The sequence below is a fragment of the Limulus polyphemus genome, unplaced genomic scaffold, assembly GCF_000517525.1.
Source record: "Limulus polyphemus unplaced genomic scaffold, Limulus_polyphemus-2.1.2 Scaffold30, whole genome shotgun sequence".
Classification (NCBI taxonomy): Eukaryota; Metazoa; Arthropoda; class Merostomata; order Xiphosura; family Limulidae; genus Limulus; species Limulus polyphemus.
In genome coordinates, this window is record NW_013665640.1 from 1,579,618 (window position 1) to 1,592,989 (window position 13,372).

Here is a 13,372-nt window from a genome sequence, read left to right on the forward strand (position 1 = left end):
ACTCTTCAGCTCATATCCTTAACATTTGTTTACTAGAATCTAGACTCTTCAGCACATATTCTTAACATTTAACTAACTGAAAGCTGGACTCTTCAACACATCTCCCTACCATTTGTTTACTAGAAGCTACTCTTCAGCACATGTCATTAGCATTTCTTTACTAGTAGTTACTCTTCAGCACATATCCCAAACATTTATTTACTGGAAGCTAGACTCTTCAGCACACATCACTAACATCTGTTTACTGGAAGCTAGATTCTTCAGCACATATCACTAACATATGTTTACTGGAAGCTAGACTCTTCAGCACATATCACTAATATCTGTTTACTGGAAGCTAGACTCTTCAGCACATATCACTAATATCTGTTTACTGGAAGCTAGACTCTTCAGCACATATCCTAACATTTGTTTACTAAAAGCTAGATTCTACAGCTTGTATCAATGTGCTTTATCTTTTCGGAAACTTGTTTATGCTGCACTTATCACTATTATACATCGTTATCCGAGAATCCGTCTCAGTGAAGAAAGTCATTTTGTTATCTATTAGTTTCTGCTGCATTATACTTTTAGTGGTTTTATATATACAAAGTAATATTCAACTATAATATTAATCTCATTTATTTTAAAAACAATATCAAATGTATATCCAAAAATATATACACGCAATGAATTACTGATCGTAAAATTATATTAAGCCTATTCGTATTCAGAATCAGCACCTGGTTTATTCTTCAAGGAATTTCATTTCACTAAAAAGCGTGAAAAAGTTATGTTGAATCAATATTACAATATTTATGTTATGAGATTCAAGTTAACTACCATGACTTCGTGGCATTTGTGTCTCATTTGCCCTTACATTTATCTGAATTTATTAGCCTAGTAATTTCAAAACTGTGAAAAAATGTAGTAATGACTTAAAAGATAAAAATAATTTCCCTTGTGAATACAATAATGCAATGTTATTGAAAGTTCAAGCAATCTAGAAAGATGTATTTCACTTCGTCTAAAATAGATTGGTAGTTTGTTGAATTTTTAATAATTTCCAAATTTCTGTTGTTTGATTATAATTATTTATCAGTTGAATATGCTGAAAAGAACCGAGAACAGAGTTTTCCAAGAATTAACACCCCTTTAACTTAAATGGTACATTCGTTACCATGGTAAATGTATGCTATCACAATATATTCTTCACTGTTATTGGTTCCTATCCACCAATCAAAACTAAATAAATAAGCACGCCCATGTTATCTCGTACGGCAACATCTATACTTGCCGATAAACAACTGGGAAGGTGTAATAGTCCAAACTGTCTTCTTAGACAGGTGATTTTTGTCTCGAAACTTATCGCTACAAGTTTTTCTTGAGACGCACAAGGTGAAGGTTAGGATTCTTTCGGGTAAGTCGTCTTTCATGTCATTATCCTTAGCACGTGAATCAGTGATGTTAGGCACGTGATCAGTGTATATGTTCAGTACCTCTGTTGGCAGCGATCAATACAAGCTCAGACAAATATTACGCTTTCTTGAAGTTTTGAATTCTTGTTATTGTAAAATTTTGTAAAATATTTAAAGAAATACTGACGTTTCATGCGAATTAAGATTGGCATGAAACACGAAAAGAACGTTTAAATTGTTTTCATCTTCCTCGTACAAGTTGTATTATTTATTTGCAACAAAGTTAGTACTGAAAATTGTAATTTTCTGCAGTAAAATTGTACAGTCATAATAAATATAACAAATCCACAGAAAGAAAAATAATTAAAAAAACTGGAATATGAAGCTTGTGAAGAAAATGGAATGATAAGTTAAATAGCATTTTAAATTACAAACCGGTATGTGCCGTGTGTGATATAAATGTAACAGTGGCAAGCAACAAATAGCATTAGCAGAAATGAGAGGTATTTATGTAAATATTTTAGGGCTATATATATATATATATGTTTACACATACATATATTTATAATATAGGCCTCTATTAATAACGAAATTATGTGGGGAGTCCATACCAGATAAGCTTCCCCCTCTGAAGTATTGAGTGGAATTTGCCATCAGTCCTGTATTGTTCCTGCTATGTCTATATATTTGAGATACGTATTGTGTAGATACTTACATATTTATATTATCAGGAAAGTATATTTATTAACTGGAAGTAATTCACTAGGAGCAAATATTAGTCAGACAATGCTTCAGAAACACTTTGATGTTTTAGGTTTGTTTGTTTGTTCGAAGTTAAGCACAAAGCTACACAATGGGCTATCTGTGCTCTGCCCACCACGGGTATCGAAACCCGGTTTCTAGCGTTGTAAGTCCGCAGACATACCGCTGCGCCACTGGGGGGCGATGTTTTAGGAGTAATTATATAAATTTTAAGGATACAGATTTTTTATTTTTCTGCTAAAAACACAGTATAGTTGTATTGGATAAACATAAGTCTCGCATTAATCCTAGAAATAAACGACCTTATAACACCAAAATGTTGTTTTTATTTAACTGGCCACTTTTGGTGTTATAAAGTCGTGTATTTCTAGTATTAATATGTCCTCTAGACACCAATATATGCTACAGAAATTAAATAATATATCGCATTATTACTTGTGAGATCAGTAATGGAGTAATTCTTGGAAGTCTAATGATATTTTTGACGTTCTGAAATGTAGTCTTTGGTCGTCTACTATTATGTTCATTTCTACAGTTGGTTGAATTAAACTGAATGAAGAATATGAGGTGACATATGCCATTTAGATGCTTATCTGTTTTCTTTTCTCTTCTTTTCAAAACATCACAGTTAATAGATATACAGTTATCTATTTGTGACTTAATAGCTGTAGAAATAAAATACCTATAACCACTAACAAATATTATTATTCTTATTATTCTTGGTAGATTTATAGCTGTATTTAGAAAGGTTGAAACTACAAACAAGTTAAACCGAGGTAACGACACATCGACATCACTAACTACAGAATGCTTATTTGATACACATGATTATCTGCCGTAAGCGGTTTCCTCTTTGTAACTCTTTGTTTAACGTGTATACGACGTATTTTATTAAGCCTTCTTCATCTCCGTGCTTCTTTAGAAACATAGTGTTTCTTCTTGGTTTGTTGAATTTCATGCAAAGCTATTCAAGGGCTATATGGTGTTTTAGAATGTAATAACGTGTTTATATTGCAAATAATTAGCTATCTAATAATATATGTTTCTTCTTCATTACAGTAAGTACACGTTTAATCACTAAAACGTTTTATTTGTAACTTTCATGTTGTTTATATTTCAATAGTGAAAATTATACCTGTATCATTTTCAGAACAATAAATATTTGAATACGACGATATATATCAATAAGTTTGTTTGTTATGGATTTCGCGCAAAGCTACACAAGGACTATCTGCGCTAGCCGTCCCTAATTTAGTAGTGTAAGACTAGAGGGAAGGTAGCTAGTCATCACCACCCACCGCCAACTCTTGGGCTACTCTTTTACCAACGAATAGTGGGATTGACCGTCACATTATAACGCCCCCACGGCTGAAAGGGCGAGCATGTTTGGTGTGATGGGATTCATTAAAAGTTAAAAATTTATATATAAGAGAATACATGAGGCAATTATATTCCTATCATTTTAGAATGTTTGCGATAAGCTGAAAAGCAGTAGTGTTGATACAGATGAAAAGAAATATAATTTCAAGCAATAAATCTATAAAAAATAGTGGTGTTATTCATGCATGAAATATATATCCGATAATTTCTAAAACGGTAATTTGCAAAGTAACAGAAATAAAACCAATTAAGCTCTTACATTAAAAGGGTCAAATATGTGAAACTGAAAATATGTTATATGCTGTAGTTAACACTAGAAGGAATGTTGAACTTTTACTTCTGCAAAACTTATGCACAATGATCAGCCTCTTATCGGACAAAGTTACATTCAAGTTACACCAGTCCATTGGTCTGAGACACCCTAGTCTTATTCTCACTAATTCATCCTCAGCTATGGCCATTATACGTATGTGTGTATCACCCATTATATATTGGAATGATAATTCCAAAATATTCCGCTAACTTTAGTATAGATAAATGAAAGTCAACAATTTTTTATAGCAAAGCCACATTGGGCTATCTGCTGTGTCCATCGCGGGGAATCGAACCCCTGATTGTAGAGTTGTATGTCCGTAAGCGTACTGCTGTCCCAACTGAGGTTTTATTTGTTTTTTTAATTTCGCTAGCCGTCCCTAATTTAGCAGTGATAGACTAGAAGGAAAACAACTAGTCAACACCACCAACCACCAACTCTTGGGCTACTCTTTTTACCAACGAATAGTGGGATTGACCGTAACTTATAACTCCCCCATGGCTGAAAGGGCGGGCTTGGTCAGTGATTGGAATTCGAACTCGCAACCCTCAGATTCCGAGTCGAGCGTCCTAACCACTAAACCATGCCAAGCCCTCACCGGGGGACCAGAGTCAACAGAAATCCTGGTTCCACATAGCATTGAACTGTAAGGTTCATAGACTGGTTTATTCAACATTTTGTTATTATTATATGTTTTGCACTTCCTTATGCTTTGTCCTCATTTATCTAAATGCTGTGATTTTATTTGTTGTATAAATATATATATTTAGTATTATTACTAGCTTCAGTAAATACCAAACTATTAGGTTAGATACGTATTGTCGGATTTAAGATATATTTCACCGTCAGCTGACATTTGTTTAAAACTTAAGGTAAGAACTAAGAGTTGCAAAGTTTAATATTTTTATCTTGTATACGTACACTTTGAACAGCAGATGAACCCCTCTGACAACTTCTGGTACCGATTCCTTAGGCAATGTTTGTGAAGTTCCTTGCTTGACAAAAAAGATCTGATAGTAAAGGTTAAAAGTCCTTACGCATTAAGAGCTACAGACTATATTAATCTCTGAGCGTTGATTAAGGTTACTTAAGTTACGTTTTATGATGCAGAACAACATTTTAGATGTTACTGGTGAAACTACAAAGACGTCTTACCTGTATTCCTTGTCACAGTCCAGAAAATGACCCAATATTTAAAACACATTTTCTTCCATTGTGGTTAAAAACTCAGAAACATTTCTAACTGAACACTTTTCATCCGCGCCTGGTTCACAGATTTACAACTTTAACTAAAGGAGATCGGATTTTGAAGTGAACATTTTACTACTGCGCATACTAAAATATGAGAAACGCTTTGGTAAACAAGCATCAGATTTTAATATATAAAATACTATGTAGCCTCACAACATATATACTGGTAAATTTAGTATATAAAATAATGTATAGTCTCACAACGTATATATATATATATTGGTAAATATAGTAGTACATAGAACAATGTGTAGCCTGACAACATATATATATATATTGGTATATATGGTAGTACATAGAATAATGTGTAGCCTCACAACATATATATATATATATATATATAGGTAAGAGAGGAAATCATTTTGATTCGTCGCGTATATAATTCATATTATTCTTAGCATAACTCTGCGAAATGTTAACTTAGAAAAATATTTCGAATTTATGCGATTAAATACGTGTTAATAAAGTATAATCTTGAAAACATACGAGGTTACATTTCTTGCTTCCTATTAAATAAAATAAGGTTTTAATTTTATGTGTATAGTTGTCGTTGCTTCTTATATTCAGAAACAATTATCATGAGACTGCAAGTGGCACCTTAGACAAGGCTTAGGTTTGTCCAGTAGACTTTTTTAACTTTCTTTTCTCGTGAGAAAAAGAAAGATGATGAAGTTTCAACTACATTTCTGTTCGTATGATTGTCCAATTTTTCCTTATCTGTGCCGTATGCCTTATCTAAATGAATAGACATGACGAACTAGTTGATTTCTTAGATGTCATGAGGACCTTACCAGCTTTCCTGTCACTTTTCTTTAATTATCATGTACATGAGTACTTTCCTCATAAAACAAGGATACGTATTTATAAAATCAAAAAAGCTTAAGTAACGCCACAGAATTTTTTATTTACAGTGTTTTGGCTTACAATACTTTTTCGGCAGAACATAAGCAAATAATAACACAAAGTAACTTCTAGGTTAGGTATTAGTCTGTGTAACGTATTTTTAAATGTAATTTTCAAAATAAAAATCATGTAATGCAGCTGATACTAGCAACAATAAAATGTTTCAAAACTTATGTTAATTAATACGTTTCTAATATATCAGCTTTGAATCAAAGCTGATCAAAATGAGCGTATCACTTGTTGAAGTATATTACCCTACCTTGCAATTTCATTAAGCTATAAACTTTGCATTCTCTAGCCCTTACCCTGATGTGAATGGTCATAATATTTCCTTGCTACAAAGCTCACATATATACAACTATCAGGGGTCCTCACTTCGTGTTATACATTAGTACATTGGTTCTCATTCTGTGGTCAGCAGACCAATGTTGGTCAGTGGACTCTTTTTCAGGCAGGTCGTTTGTTTTAGGGCAAAGCCATATAGGGCTATCAGGAGATTCGGAACAAAAACTTTGAGGACCACTGCTTTAGTAAACACTCGCATATAATAACATACAGATCTCTGTGCGTAATATTCTCTCATTGATGTGTGTGTGTGTGTGTACAGTAAAAAGAAATATTACAGATAGGCCAAACAATTGTGATAAATATCACATAACTTGCTTTTTTTTACCTTCCTCTTAATTTATCTATTTTGAATTTTAAATCAGAGGTATGTAAAAAAGAGCATTTCAGTTCCATTCTTTCGTCCAGTACCAGAACTAATCGGCTGGGCTGGACAATGAGAGACCTGGTTTCGATACCCATGGTGGGCAGAGCACAGATAGCCCATTGTGTAGCTTTATGCTTAATTAGAAACAAACAAAACCTAATGAACTAATATATTCAATGTTATTCTGTATACATTTATATCTTTAAGAGGTATAGTTCATTAAACTGGGTGAATAATTGAGTAAGCCAAAGACATAAGCAAGAATATTGTGCATGTGTTTCGTTTTGATATCCTTAATTACATTTCTTACTAGCTTCAGCCAGCAAATTAAGTGATGAATAAGTTCCAAAACCATCACTCTTTTAACAGTAACAAACATTTATCAGATACACACACTTAGTGAGTGTGAATGAAAATCAGGGTTTCACTAATAAATTATAATGTTTGTTAATTAAGCTCATTCAATGTGACTGGAAGAAATGTACTTAATTTATACTTTGTTATTAACAGAAATTTTATGTAATTGTTTCAGCCTAAATGTATTTAATATCAGTTATTGGGTATATGTATATGAAATTAAATATGTTTATTATGTAAATAGTTACATGTCAAAAATATAATGAACAAGAATTTTAACAGTTCCCAAGAGAAAGATGTTTTATCAGGTAATTTATGTCAAAACATAGAACTTCTGAACATTGAAAAATGGGCAGTAAACTCTCTGCTTCTTTTAAATAGGTTTTTTAGTGGACATAGTACACTGAAATTGTGAAAGTTTCCTTGTGTTGAAAATACACTAGGAAAGGTTAAAAACAAGTTTTAATTGCTCAAAAAGAATAAAAAAATCATGAGGATATATTTTCTTAGGATTGAAAATACAACACATGAGAATGATCTTGTAGGACTATTAAAATAGTGCAACATTTCAAGCTTTGATTCCTGCAACCAAATAGCAACAAGCTACAATCCTGGATAGGAGTGAAAACCACTAGTAAAGATAAAAGTCTAAACAGAAATCAACCATCACAACAACTCAGTTTAAGTACAGAATTTTTCTATAATTAAAAATTTGAATGCTTTTCAAAGTAGTTGCTTAAAATTTTCAGATAAATATAACTTTGGTAATGACAGTTTATTATGAATTAATCAAATTGTTTCTATGTCTAAGAGGTCAAGTGTTCTCCGTTTTGGAAATTTACATAATCTGAACTTACACAAAATTTGAAGTTCTGGAGTAAGTTTAAATCCTAATATACAGCTGTGAACTTTAGAAAATTTGAACTTATGTATCTTTGATTAAAAATAAAGCAAAATGAAAAGTATTACAACTTATGCATTAAACTGACCACTAATAATTTATGCTAATATTAATTTTATGTTTTCGGGTATTGACACAAGGATGGCCCGGCATAGCCAGGTGGTTAGGGCGCTTGACTCGCAATCAGAGGGTCGCAGGTTCGAATCCAAGTCCCACCAAACATGCTCGCTCTTTCAGCCGTGGGGGCGTTATAATGTGACGGTCAATCCCACTATTTGTTGGTAAAAGAGTAGCCCAAGAGTTGGCGGTTGGCGGTGGGTGGTGTTGACTAGCAGCCTTCTTACACTGCTAAATTAGGGACAGCTAGCGCAGATAGCCCTCGTGTAGCTTTGCGCGAAATTCAAAAACAAACAAAAAACAAAAGACACAAGGATACTCGAAGCTTATGTGCACTAGTCATCCCGAATTTTGAGTTGATAGATTGGACTGCCAAATCGTTTCTAACCAAATGGTTGGATTTGACTGTCACTCTTATAACGTACCCTAACGCCCCAAAATTCAGAGCAATATTTTTTTTTCGTGGTAACGGGACGCAAACAACAAAACAACACACTCCCATATCCATATTCCTGCACACTAATAATAATCAGAGGCGCAGGCAAGGGGGGGGGGGGCTGAAAATCTAGGCATATTGATCACAATATCATTTGTCAGCTTTTATATATGATAAACTCGTTTTGTATCATTTAATAAAAAAAGAAATAAAACTTCTATAAATACTATTACGTTTGATTTGATTTGTCTTAATGACCATTTTATTAAAAATTTAGATCAATTTCAAATAAAATTTACTACCCCCCTCCCCCCGAGTGGAAAACCTGGCTATGCCTCTGATAATGATATTGGGTCACAAATCATAAATACTACTAAGCCAAATACTACCGTATTAGTACTAGTAGTATTAACCTATAGATAATAAAGTTACAATTACAAAAAAAAAAAACTTGTAATAGGAATAGCTTCAATATAAATATGAAAAGATTACAAAAACTTAAAATTTAAAACAATCGGTACTCTTGAAGAGCACAATATAATTATATCATAACATAATCCACCCCTTTTTTTTACACTTTGTTGTTTCAAAGTAGAAAACTTCTCGAATATTTTGTTTACTAAACTTGCAATTATTACAATACATGATCAATTATGCCAGCTTACATATGTTGAAATTTCACCCTCTACAGATTTAAAGAAGGAAAAAAAATACTTGTATAGAATTTTCTTTGTTATATTCTGTTACTTTGACTATAATTCCAATAATTTTATTCCAAGAAAATAAAGCAGGATGAGACTCTTCTTTAGACTTCTATGAATAACTTGAACAATTTATAAAAATATATTCGTAGTTCAGCAATTTTTTTTTAGTTACTGAATGTATGCTATTCGCTTTTTATTGTTGTTGTTATGATTAATCATCGAGGAATTTGTCAATGTTGTAGAAGTTCGTGAAAATATTATATCATTTTGTTAATAAATATTACCATCATGCTGTAACATACTGTTACGTATCTGCTTGTTTGTTAATTTCCAGTGGAAATTCTTTCCGAGGAACTTCAGCGATACAAGTCCTTTCTTGATGAAACTAGTTTATTCTTTCTCAATACGAAATTTTAGTACACAGTAATTCCACAGTCAATACCTTTCTCATCACTTTAAACTTAACTACTTTTATAATACACGATATAAATCACAGCGATTCACAATCTCGAAAACACACACTAGCTCCAAACAGAATCGTAAATTACCCGGAACTCTCTTCATTCAATCATTTAGCAGGCTTTCGCTGCCAGACTTATATACTAACAAAGAGGCTTCCACAAAGATCGAGGAGTTCTCTGATAATTCGAGAAACTCATTCACGCATGCGCTACCAGGGCCAACGCGCCAGCAGCGTCACGTGACTTCCGCTGTCGTAACAATACGATGTAGATCATCGTACAAAACATAAGCACACAATGATATCGCGGCCTTGAAATGCATTGCAATGAGTGTACGAGTTCGTTATAAGATAGCGTATAAAGCTGGTACGTGATACAGAGTATTTTGAGTCCAATAAGCAAGGAAGGTCATTGTGAATGTTATGTACACGTGAATAGTTAATTGTAGAGGCACGTTCACCATATGGTACTTTGTAAGTGCCATGTGATATATAAGCTAATAATAGTAAATAAACTGTTTACATGCATGAGTTACACACATTAATTTTGAAAGTTTGTAAGACCTTCTTGAAAGAAATGTTGACCATTTATCACTTGTTTGTGAAATAGGCGAGAACTACAAACCTAAAAGTGTTAGAAAAATATGAAGTTTGTTAAACAGTTTGCATAGCTTGTTATAAGGAAATACGTTATCAAAATACCCTTTTTTGGTGTGTTAACTTCTTATGAGAGAAACGTGTTCTACAAGACAGGTTACAAGCTGATACGCTAAATGTTTAAAGGTGTAAGAAGCATAGTGGTTTAAATGTTTACGTTATATCGTTCTACTATAGATGTTTGTTTGTTTTGAATTTATGCACAAAGCTACACAACGGGATATCTGTGCTCTGCCCACCACGGGTATCGAAACCGGTTTCTAGCGTTTTAAGTCCGCAGACATACCGTTGTGCCACTGGGGGCTCTACTATAAATCAATTAAAGTTTAAAACTTACACTCTTCGTAAGATTGATATTGTTGAAAAAACGATAGCTCTGCATTTAATAAATTAAATGGTCAATAAGTTTGTTTGTTTGTAATTAAGCACAAAGCTACGCAATGGGCTATCTGTGCTCTGCCCACCACGGGTATCGAAACCCGGATTCTAGTGTTGTAAGTCCACAGACATACCACTGTGCCACTGTGGGTCAGGTCAATAAGTAAATGTACACTGTTGTATGATAAATAATGAGAATTTCTGTATTATAATTGTTTTGATTGTTTGTTTGTTTTGAATTTCGCGCAAAGCCACATGAGGGATATCTGCGCTAGGCGTCCCTAATTTAACAGTGAAAGACTAAAGGTAAGGCAGCTAGTCATCACCACCCACCGCCAATTCTTTGGCTACTCTTTTAAAAACCAACGAATAGTGGGATTGACTGTCACATTATAACGCCCCCACGGCTGAAAGAGCGAGCATGTTTGGTGGGACGGGAATTCGAACCCGCGATCCTCAAATTGCGAGTAAATCGCCCTAACCACCTGGCCATACAGGACCTACATTATAATTACTGAGACAGGAAATCATTCATACTAAAGAAACACAATATAAGAGAAGTCATAAGACCCATTGGAACTCTCAGTGAAGAGATTCGTCAGGAATGGAACTTAACTCACCTGTTTACCCAAACACAAGAGAGTGTAAAAATCAGAAAAGAACACGGAGACATCAAGCACTGAATCTGATCGCTCAGATGCAAAAGCACTGGCGCTGTAGAGAATATATATATACATATTGTAGTTTAGAGCAAAGCTACACAAAGGGCTATCTATGCTCTGCCCACCACAAGTATCGAAACCAGATTTGTAGCGTTGTAAGTCCGCCGTGTCACTGGAGGGCGTAGAGAAATATAACTCCAATTTATGCCGAAACAGAAAGCATTCATACTTTATAAAGAAAGAAAGAAACAAGTGTAAGTAACATGGCCGGATCAGTGGCGTTTCTAGGAATTTTTATTTAGAAGGGCGAAAAAAAAAAGAAGCAGAAAAATATTAACAAGTTATTTTAATTAAACAATATGTGTATTTTAATGAATGGATAACTTAGATGTAAGAGGTGCTTTCGAAACGACTGTATCGCCAGATGAGCTCCATATACGCATGTGTAGTTGAAAATTACGGAGTATCAAAGTTTATTGTTCTGCGTGCTGGACAAAAATATACCAAACACATAATTTTGTCTAGAAGTTCAACAACCCTTAGAATAAAAGTATAATTTGTTTCTTTTTGCATAAAATATAAAATAAAACACCAAGTACGTAAACAAAAGTATCGAAAAAAAGACGTGTTCCGGAAAATACAAAAGTGTTTAAAATAGTTCCAAGGGAAAAAGATAGAGAAATATATGTTTAAAAGTTAATGTTTTGGCCAAACAACTTCATGCAGAAACGGTATAAACCTGTTATGAATATGTTAATTTGAGATAAAAAGAATAATTTGACTTTATTGATTTGTACTTGTCTAATTTATATGTAGTATATGACACCTTTTGAAGCAGCTTAACCTTTACTTGTACGATTAAGAAACGTTTCGTGAATGTGGTAATGGATATCAATTACACGATAGCGATTTTGGGGTAGAACTACAGAATATTTTCACATTTCTCAGCGGATGGATCTACAAGACGTTAATCACCAAACAAATGACGTACTGTATGACGTCAGAGTAATACGATCATGTAGGTTGAACGACCTAATAAAGTTCTTGAAGCTTTTGTTAGGCCCTGTTAAGAAATAATGAACTTTTTCCAAATGATTAAATTAAAAGAGATTAATGACTTGCATATGCGATAAGCTTAATAAATTAGGCTTGCGTAAAACGTTAACAGCCAAAAACACATTTTCCTTCATCTCCACTGAAAACTTTTGGCGATACACCTTGATGTGATTGATATTTTCTCATCATATTATACCATATTTTCAGCAACCTAAATAATATGCTTATTTAAAACTATTTTGTAATTTTCATTGACTCCTTTAGTAGTTGCTATCAAGATGATTTGTCTAACGAGTTTGTTTATTGTTATATACTAGACTAACAATTGAATTTTGTGGTAATTTGCAGTCCTATGCGATAAGATATTGGAGATATACAGGTAATTAAACTGTTCCAGCTTACTTATTGCAAGTTCATCCACAGTTTAATAGAAACGACTTGCATAAGTTCAGTACTTCTTGCAGGAGTTAAAACAAGTGATTTATTTTTAAAAAAACACGATTTTAACCACAACAACTTTCTGTCTCTCCTTATAAGTCACACTTAATACGATCTTCTCCAAAAAACTGTTTAATCCCAAAGAGTAGTCTCTTAATTAGTAGCCGACTCCTAGAACAGTAATTCACTAACTACTTACAGATAGAAATGAGCCACTAAGGGCTCGAACCAAAACATCTGGCTCTGATTCGCCTTGGATCGTAAATATTTAATCTGCTTGAACCATTCACGAGCCGAGCCGAGAAACGGTTGCAAACACTGATGTGTGAGAGAGACAGGACGCGAGTATGTGAGCATATATATATTTATTGTTACGTCTCTGGTCGTTAGTTAATTTTCCGTATAATTTCTTTCCGATGAAACCTTACCGATACAAGTCCTTTCTTAAATAAAACTGGTTTATTCTTTCTGAATACAACTTTGCAATA

The 13,372-nt window shown here is 33.5% G+C and overlaps 1 protein-coding gene and 1 long non-coding RNA gene across 2 annotated transcripts in view; one reads left to right on the top strand and one right to left on the bottom strand.

The window, feature by feature from the left end:
- The window catches only part of LOC111085892, a 10,523-nt gene extending 10,137 nt beyond the window's left edge, over positions 1–386 (bottom strand). The window contains exon 1 of the long non-coding RNA XR_002610665.1: positions 110–386. This is a non-coding gene — a long non-coding RNA (uncharacterized LOC111085892). The remainder of the gene's footprint in view (positions 1–109) is intronic.
- Positions 387–1,264: 878 nt separating this feature from the next.
- LOC106459803 (influenza virus NS1A-binding protein-like) overlaps positions 1,265–13,372 on the top strand; it is a 64,269-nt gene continuing 52,161 nt past the window's right edge. Inside the window, exon 1 of the mRNA XM_022386731.1 lies at positions 1,265–1,399. The gene's annotated coding sequence lies outside the window, so the exon portion shown is untranslated. The remainder of the gene's footprint in view (positions 1,400–13,372) is intronic.